Below are 9,340 nucleotides of genomic sequence, written 5' to 3' on the forward strand. Positions count from 1 at the left end.
CAGTAGAACATCAGGGTCTGTTGCTTTGAGTGGACCCCAGGATCTCCAGAGGAGAGCAAAGGTACGGGATTCTTCGCTCTAAAAATGGTGGGAAACAGAAACAAGATTTGGATCCTGAAAGTCTTGGGTCTGCCTCCTTAGGCACCATGACTCAGGGGAGAAACTCGACAGAGGGAAATGGGGTGCCCTACAGCCACAGACCACCTGGCAGCTACTCAGTGAAGCTAAGCAGTTATGTCATCAGTGTGGGGGGAGGCTGCTGTTGGTGGGAAATTTCCCCAACATGTTTATTTCGGTTTTCTTTAGACCAAGACCAAATATTGAAGCCCTCAAATATTTCCATCACCTGGAACTCTTATTTATATACAGATTATATAGCATTTGAGAGAGTGGTTTGAGGTTTTCTTGTGAGATCCAAAAATCAGTGGGACCAGAAGAAGCCGTAGAAATGCTTAACACCTTTAAAATCAAGGTATTTCTTTGCTCCAGCTGCTTCTCCTCATCCAGTGTTTCTGGATATACTGTGTGGGACTGCCCTCTATGAGCAAGATTGAGCCTGAGCAAAGTGTTTTGATGTTTACAGCCAGCCAGTTCTAGAATAAGCTTTTCCACTGTCTGGACCAGCCTTAATTCACTGTTGGAAGGTGCTGTAGGAGCCTCCAGCCCATGGGTTGAAATGGACTTCAGATATGTTTGGAGCTAGCAATGAGGCCGAGAGTCCCTCTTCCTTCCCTCCATCATGCTGTGGCAGCCTCTGGTCCTGGTGGGCATCTCAACATGCGTGGTCAGCCTTTCCCAGGGTTCAGCCGCTACGTTGAACAGGACAGTCATTGGACGGGAGAGTTTTGCTTTTGTTTCACTGAGAAAGTGCCTGACATTTTCCAGGGAGAAGAGATAGAGGAGAAAAGTCTGGGTTAGCTAAACTAAATGTATCCCAGCACTGCCCTGAATAAAGGGAGGGAAAGTCTAAATGCCATTGAATCATATTACAGAGCACTCCGTTGACGTGTCGAATATTGAATAGCGCTGGAGTATTGCTCTCTATTTACGAAAGGCTTTGGTTGGGATTAATCACTGAATTACTCTAGTTTTAAACTTGCAAATCCTTCTATAATCAATGACGTTCTACAGAGGTAAAACAGAAGCAATTGAGTGGTGAATCAGATCTGATATTTATTCAGAAGAAAGGGCCTGATCCATCTCACTTTTCTAAGCACCAGTCAGCAACATCTCCGTGGAAGCCAGCGGTAAGTGAGATCAACATCAGACACTATCTGAAAAAGAGGGAGAGCTAGTTCCAGGGCTTATGCTGGCAAAAGCTGAATCACAGTTTGCTCTCTCTGTGTTGTGTCAGTAGTATATTGGGATAACACTACCAAAAAAACGCACAGCCCTCTCTCAGGTTTTTAGTGACCCATAAGACGAAGCTTTAATAAAACTAAGCTTGATGGTGCATTCACTTGCCCAGCAAGTTTGTTTTGCATCTGCTAAGTATTGCCGCAGCAATTTCCAAAATGCGGTGCTCCTTGCCTCTGCTGTGATTGACGGGTCCTGAGCGCTGCATCTTGCCAGCAGACCTGCCTCCTCACCCAGGGGCAGAGGCTGCTGGAGCTGGGGAGGGGGTGTACTAAACCAGGGCACAGCTCAAGGTTCCCTGGATTGAGGCCAAAGGAGAGCACGGAGGACAAAGCCAATATTAGCCTCGACTTCAGCAGCTACAAGTTAAATTGGAAAAGAAAAGAGGAAAAATTAAATGGGGTGGGAGTTCCTGCTCCTGAATTGAGCAGCACTGAAGCTGCATTTCTCCCTCACTCCTTCTCTCTGTGGCTCCTCTACAAACAATTCAGTGTATACGTATTCCTGGCACAAAGCACAGGATCCTGTGATTCTTGATTGTAATTATAATAATGAGTTTCAGAAAGCCTGCAAGTGGTTCTGGGCATTATAATAAGGGGTTAGGACAGTATTGTTTAAAAAGCAAGTGTTTGTTGAGTACCAAAGCAACTTTAGGAGGAGAGCTGGGGTGATGCTGAGAGGAGGCTCCCACCTGTACAATTTAAAAAGAAACCAGTCACTTGTTCTTCTTTTCCTATTCAGAGTTTCCACAGCAGAGATGGATACATGAGTTGCCCCAGGCTTTCTTACTGCCCAAGAGAAAGCACAAAAACCATCATAGCTTCTGGAAGTGAGAGTGAGATGGTGCAGTGAGACAGAGACTGGAGGCTGGGGTGTTCAGAAAACAAGGGAGTTTGGAATAAATTAATCCTCTGCAAGCCCCACAGTCACTGTCACTCCTGCTTCCCTCCATGCATTTAGAGATTTCACTTGGCCTCAGCAGTAGTTGGTGCTTTGAAGACACAAGCTGATTTCTTTTATGGCTGAGACCTTCAGCAACAGAACCAGGATTATTTTTTTTTTTGCTGCGTGACACAAGGAGGCTCAGGAGGACGTGCTGGCTGGTGACATGAATACCCCTTGATGGGACCTGGGTGCCAGGCACAGCCATGTGCTGTGAATGTCCATCCACACAGCCGCGGGCTCTGCTGGGTGAGCAGCTCCCAGCCCTCCCCTCTGCACAGCCCGAGGGGTCATTAACCTGCCCTGGCAGTGCCTGTCTTCCATACTTCGTGGTTTATGAGTCTAGGAGGGAAAACGCTGTGTGAACAATTATATTTTCACCATTTACCCAGCAGAGAAAAAGTAGATTTGTTTTTGGAAGACTCAAAACAACTTTCCCCAATACTATAAATGGAGAAAATGTTGTGGTTCAAACAGAAACACACACACCTATTTGCCTTCGTTATAGGAAGCGAATTTCCAAAGGAAAAGTCTGAATGTTCTCATGTCTCCAAACGTGTTGGCATGCATCGTTGCTTGAAAGTGTTCACTGTGCAGCAGGTAGCTTTGATATTATTTACTCGTTTGGGTCAATAAATGAGCAGCCAACCAAACATCCGTGCAGGTCTGCCTTCATCTCTCATGTAAATAGCTGAACATGTTCCAGTTATTAAAGCATCTATTTTACCCAGGTCATAAAAACAGATGGAGATGAAGCTCCAAAGGGCTGTTGCATCCAAGCTATTTCATTTCGCTTGTAATGGGGATGTGCCCTGATTTCACTGTGTGCTTAATTTGACCCGTGCAAAATGCCAGTACAGGTGAAGCTCCGGTCTTACTTGCATTGCAGAGGGTGATGTCTCAGAGACAGGCCATCATGATGTGCTGGCATCCTCGCCAAGATGTGGTTTGCAGTGAGGGCTCTGAATGGAGCAAGCCCTCATTAGCATGATTGCATTTGTGGTCTCCACACTGTAGCAGAGACATTATGTAAAAGCGGAAAACTAGAGCCATTTGCATTGATGCCCGCCTGGGTCTGGCTGGCTGCAGGAACAGCACTGCGTGAATGCTCCTTTGGCCTCCCCAAGTATTAGCACAGGCTTCCACTGTCAGTTAAAAAATCAACAAAACAAGAAAAAGCAGCTGGTTTCTCTGGACCAACTGATACTTGACAGGAACAGGTTGAAACTTCCCTGGAAGAGTGTTTGTCCTTTGGGAAATGCTATTTTATAGGTGGTTTATGTAATTTAATGAGGTAGCATAGTGAATCTATGGAACAGAAATTGTCATAGCAGGGTTTCTGGTTTAGTATTGCATGGGGTTGTAATCTTGGAACAGATCCTTTGCATGGAAACAGTGATTTTTGCAATGTTTTGGAGGGGTTGGAAAAAAGGATTTCAAATAAAAGTTCAATTGCTCCACAACATCATTTAAAAAAATGTTGGTTTAGGCTTGTGCTGTTGTTTCTCAGAGTACCTTTTCTTTTTGAAATTTCTTTCTATTTATATGGTCTGACTAGCCTCCCAAAACAAAACCAAAAGTGTAAAAATGTTTCCACCTACCCAAATTAAAAAAACACAAATTTTGTTTTGTGGGAAAACTCACGATTTTTCATTTTTGTCCCATGCTGAAAAGCAGAACTTCTGACAAAACGGAAATTCCACTTCCATGACAGCACTTACCCTGACCCTCTGAAAGTTAAACCTTCACCTGGCTGTATCACACATGTAGTTCGGGCAGTAAAAAACACTGAAGAATCCCCAGAATGAATTTCACTAAGGGCCTTTTGCAAAACATCTTGAGTAGGTGCAGTCAATCAATACGAACTGCCTGAAACTGAGAGCAATGGAACATGGTAGGAAAAAAGCAATTCCTTAACAAGGTCTTTGCCATCGCTGCTCAGGCTGAGAACTGGGACAAATGACAGCAAAGCATGATTTGCAGAAGAAGAGCCCATCTGCCAGTAGCGCTGACCTTCCTCAGCTTCAAGGCCATGTAGAGGGCAAAGTCAATAATCCGCCAGCCTGGACTTCCCTGCGCTGCTGCGAGCGCAGAGATAGAAACATTGAGTAATCGAGGACAGCTCTGTTAAAAGCCTTGAAAATCAAGAAAAAGGAATAAAAAGAATAGGAAAGAGACTGGTGCAGGATCTCAGGGAAAGTGGCCACAATTCAGCAGCTGGGTGAATCTCAGCTGCTGGAGGTGGCTTGGTCCCAGGGTTTCCAGCACTAACAGCCTAAAGCACCTAGAAGGCAGAAGTTTTGTGATGAGTCTATAAGTGCTACCTTTTTGCATAATGGTGATAAGAAAATGTTTTGAAATCAGTACCTCTGAGAAGTTGCTTTTAAATCAAGTTTTTGCATACTGGTGCCTATTCAGAGAGCAACTAAGGCCACAGTGGTGTGTTTTTCATCACTCCTGAGAAGAAGGAGGCAATTCTGTTCTGTTCAGCAAGTCCTGCTGGGGAAAGCCCAGATTTGGGACCTGTGAGGTTCTCACCCTGGTGCTTCCTTGCTGGGAGAGCCTGGTTCGCCCTCTCAAAACATCATCCTGAGGCATCCTGAACGAAAATGATGCTTTGCATGTTCCTCTCCATGTCTTCCCAGCATGGGCAGTTCCCGGAGGCTAGCTCAGGCTGGGCTGGCATTCACTACCTGCATTAGTCCTGTTCCTACCCACGTGGAGGAGGGGGACTGAGTCACCATTTAAATATATTTAAATACAGATGAAACTCTGGCCTTGAAGTCTGTTATGTACGTGCCTTCCTGTGTTCATTAGGGGAGCCTTAAACTCATTCTGCAATGCTCTGTATGACCTCAGTCTGCAAAAAGTGTGATTTTAGCTATTACTGTCACTGGATGCCCTATCAGAGAATCATGACGACACTTCCCTTAACATTCCCTTGCATTGCTTCCCCAACAGCCTCCCCTTTTAGCAAATGAAATGTCTGCACCTGAAAGCACATCTGTATTTACCAGCTGCCCAAATTACATCTTCAGGCCACTTCAGCTTTAGCAATGGTATTTGTCTTCTGTCCTTGCAGTACCCCCATGGCCCACGCTCCAGAGCAGGTATTGGTTTAAGACCTGGGTCTGTGCGGGAGGGATGGAAATGAGCGTCGCATGGGTACCAGCCTTGTTCTGCAGGTGACAGGGTGCAGCCCTTGGGGCTCCAGCTGGGGCGGGTGATGGGAATGAAAGCACTTCAGCATCTCTGCAGGGCCACAGCCCTGGAAGGCAAAAGCAGGCCAGCCCACATCTCCTTTTGTGCCTGCCAGGCTACCCAATACATAGAGGGAGTGAACCAGTACATACAAAAAATCCTCCAGGTCACAATTTGTTATTCTTCACTCTGCTTATAGTGATTCTCAATTACAGGACACAAGTTACAGGAGGAGAGACAGTCCCAAGGCAACAGACATCTGCTTGCCATATCTGACCCATGTATCTGAGCGCTCCCATCAACAGCACATACCCCCTTCCTCCTGGCCTCTCTGAGTCCCCCTCTCACACAGGGTCTCTGTGTTGTGAACTGATGTGCAAAGCGTGGGCTCCACTTCCCCAAAGGCTTTAGGCACCCCACAGCACCCTGCTGTACCCCTTCTTCAACAGCATCCTTCGCTGAACCGCAGCTGAGGCGGTGCACGAAGAGGAGCATTAAGGAGAGGGCTGAGAGGGTTAAAAGGGTGACGAAAGTAAAGTCTTGACCATGTCTACAAATCAGATGTGTAGCAGGGAGAGGGTATACGGCCCCCACACTTCCAAAATCCTCCCACCAGAGCTGCTCAAAAAGCATTCCTTACTGGCGGTGGGGCAGATCCTCAGCTGAGGCAAAGGATCACCCCCTCCTCGAGGGCTCGGGCCCATGTCCCTCCAGCCAGAGGATTTCAAACGCTGCCGGCAGCGCAGGGGTCAGAGAACAACTGCAGCCTCCCCTGCCTGCAGCTCCTTCCTCCCTTATCGCCGCATCTTGAGTACTATGCAAATAACAATGGGGTATTGTTAGGCAAAAGAGATTTAATTGCAGCCTACACTCCCAGAGAGGGTAAGATAGGCTTTTCTCCAGATCTAATCTCCAGTCTTTATCTTTTCTTCTCCCCTTCTCTCATCCTTTCCCTCTCCTCAAAGTTTCTCTTTTCTCCCTTTCAGCTCCCAGCCAGCAGTAAGTGACCAACCCAAAATGTATGAAAGAAGGGAGGAGGGTTCTTTTTTTTTTACATTTTTTAAACAGTCTTTAAATCCTTTGGAGTGTTGTGTCCCGCAAGAAGGATTAGCTGTAATTCCCCTGCCATCGCTTGCTTCCGACGCTCTGACAATTCATTCTCCTGAGATCCCCTAAACTCACTGCTGAATACATTAGCCAGAGGACACAGAGCGGGCTTGAGGAGACTGTTATCCCGTGTCCCCCCTCCCTACAGCCTGACGGTCCAGTTTAACGCATCCACCAGAGGCCCCTGGGCGAGCACTTCTGCTCTTCAGTAACCCGAAACAAACCCAAACTCGCCCAACGTGGCAGCGCTGGGATGCTCTGCAGTGGTTCAGCTCCCACGCCGCGGGATTCGCAAGGCGATGCCTGAACGCCGCTCTCCTTTCCTCCTCGTGGGCTCTGTCTCAGCGATGGATCTGGTGGGAGCCTGTACCCCCTCCCTGCTCCCAGGGTGCAATCCCTCTGTTTTCTTTTCCGAGCAGTGTAGTCTGCTGGGAAGGGCACGCTACCATCCCTGCCTGGCTTTGGATGCTGCTGAGCCCCCTTAGATGAGAAATGCTGCCTGCTGTCTTTGCCCTGCCTTGTTTTCTCTGTTGGTAAAATGGGGATCACAACCTGCACACTGTGATTTACTGGAGTGAAGCTCTAAGAGGTGGGTGGAGTCTAGATCAGAGCCTGTGAAAACTGCACTTTCTGTTCTTCAACTCCATTTCCCCCATCTTGGGGTTTTGAAATCCTTCTCTACAGCTCTCCCCCATGCCAGCAAATGTGTGTCTGAAGTCAGGTCCTGCCAATCCCTTTCCTGTCACTGGTCCTGCTCATGGTCACTTAAGTTTTGCTTTCTTTAAGGGAAATAAGTGCACTGACAGTAGCCCAAGAAAAAGCAGTATTTGGCCCCCAGGACCCTCTTTGCAATTCTGCCTTAGCAGTAAAGCCCTCCCTGCAGAGGTATTTCTTTCTGCCATCCCTTCACTGATGCTGTAAGTATTAAAATAAGCTGTTAATAAGAAGACCCACCATCCTCCCCCTCTCTGCTCCTCCTGAGACTGTGGCCCACGTCTTTCTGACTTGCAGAGAGTCAGCAAGTTTCAGTTCCCTGCCGCTTGCCCCCTCTAGCAGCCCGTGTCCTGCCCGGTGCGGAGCTGGGCCAGCCCCGCTCTATGCTCTGCCGGTTTTCCCCTGCCTCTCACTGCCCCGGCTGAGGGCAGGTGGGTGACAGGATTCGCCCCTCAGCCTCAGACACTGCCTGAGCTGTGTTATTCAGAGCCCTGATGGAAATAAAAGGATGCCTGCCTGCTCAAAAGTGCCATGGCTGGAAAGCAGCCCTCTGCTCTGACCGGGGAGATGCCCGTGGAGGTCTCTGGCGTGCTGGGGATGTGCCGTGTGCTGGGGAGATGCCCTCCCAGTGTCCCTGGGGCTGCGAGGAGGAGAGAAGGATGACAAGATGCTGGGACTGGAGCCTGAGCCAAATCTGGGGAGTTACTTGCCCTCCTTGATAGCTGCTCCTCTTGGAAAAAAAGGGAATGTTTTATGAAGAGCCTCATGAAAGCAAAGTATATCATGATTTCAGTGTGAGCAGACAGCAAGCGAGATAGGAGCATCCCCTTAGATTCGCCTGCCGGAAGTTATTTACCTCAGGAAGCTGCTGAATAAAAGATACAAAAATACAGCAGAAAGTAGTATTATTTGCTCCTTTCAAAGCATGATGGGAGGCAGAAAAACATTATAAGGGGTATCTTTGAGTCTTGCCAGCCTGGATTTGTCAGGGCAGAGTTTTCACGGAGCGCTCTCCGGGTGACCCAGTTTCCGAGACACAGGCACAGACACACACACGTTCACACACACACGCTCCGAGCCGCAATCCACAACTTTAATAACTGTGTGACATAGAAAGGAGATTTTGATGCAAAGTGGAGCTGACAGAGAAGTGGAAGGTAGTATCTGGTTTTTTTGCCCTTTTTTTTTTTCTCGTCTTCATCCAGTGCCACACCAGGATTACAGTCAAGGTGGTTTCAACATTCAGCAAGGACTGATGTTATTGTGGGTTCTGCTTTTAATGACATTTAACAAGAAGCAGTAGCTCAGGGATAGGGGAAACAAGGGTTTTCTTTTCTTTCAGGAAGAATTTACTAGGGCTGTCAGGATTAAATGCGTAAAGTGAATGCACATGGGGCAGCAAAGGAGGCTTAATAGCTTTGCTGCTGGTAACCACAGAACAGCTCTGAGACAGGGTTTGCCAGCCCTGTCATGCATCTGATGAAACATCTGTGCATGTGGAAGTGTGCATTTGAGGGTATGTCACAGCAACGTGGTCACGCCGGGGTGACTTTGCCGTCATCTATGGTTTTCTGGGTGTGGGTATGGTGTGGGTGACATAAAAGTATAGTTATGTAGCGATAATCTCTGTTTCTGAAAACTTCCCCTCAAGGATGAGGTCGTGGCTGCTCCAGTCCAGGTGACGAATGTCACTTCTCTCACCATGATTTTATCAGACTTTTCTATAGGATCCTGCAGTGAGCAGGCACATATTAGCCTGCGTGGATTTGGCAGGACCTCAGGGCAGGTGCTGGGTGGAGAGATGCTCCAGGTTGGGTACCCAGCTAACCAGCTCAGGGTTGACCTGGAATGGGTCCAGGCATCCCAAAAAGCTCACATACTTCCCTAAGTCATGTCAGGCTGTTGGATTGGGTACACCCAGGCTGATTCCAGCTGATTCCATGTCCTTAAAGCAAAACGTAGAGACTAGTTGCTTTAATATTGCAGCAAAAAAAGGTGAAAAAGGAAACATCCTCATAAA

This window comes from Gymnogyps californianus, chromosome 18 (assembly GCF_018139145.2).
Source record: "Gymnogyps californianus isolate 813 chromosome 18, ASM1813914v2, whole genome shotgun sequence".
Taxonomy (NCBI): Eukaryota; Metazoa; Chordata; class Aves; order Accipitriformes; family Cathartidae; genus Gymnogyps; species Gymnogyps californianus.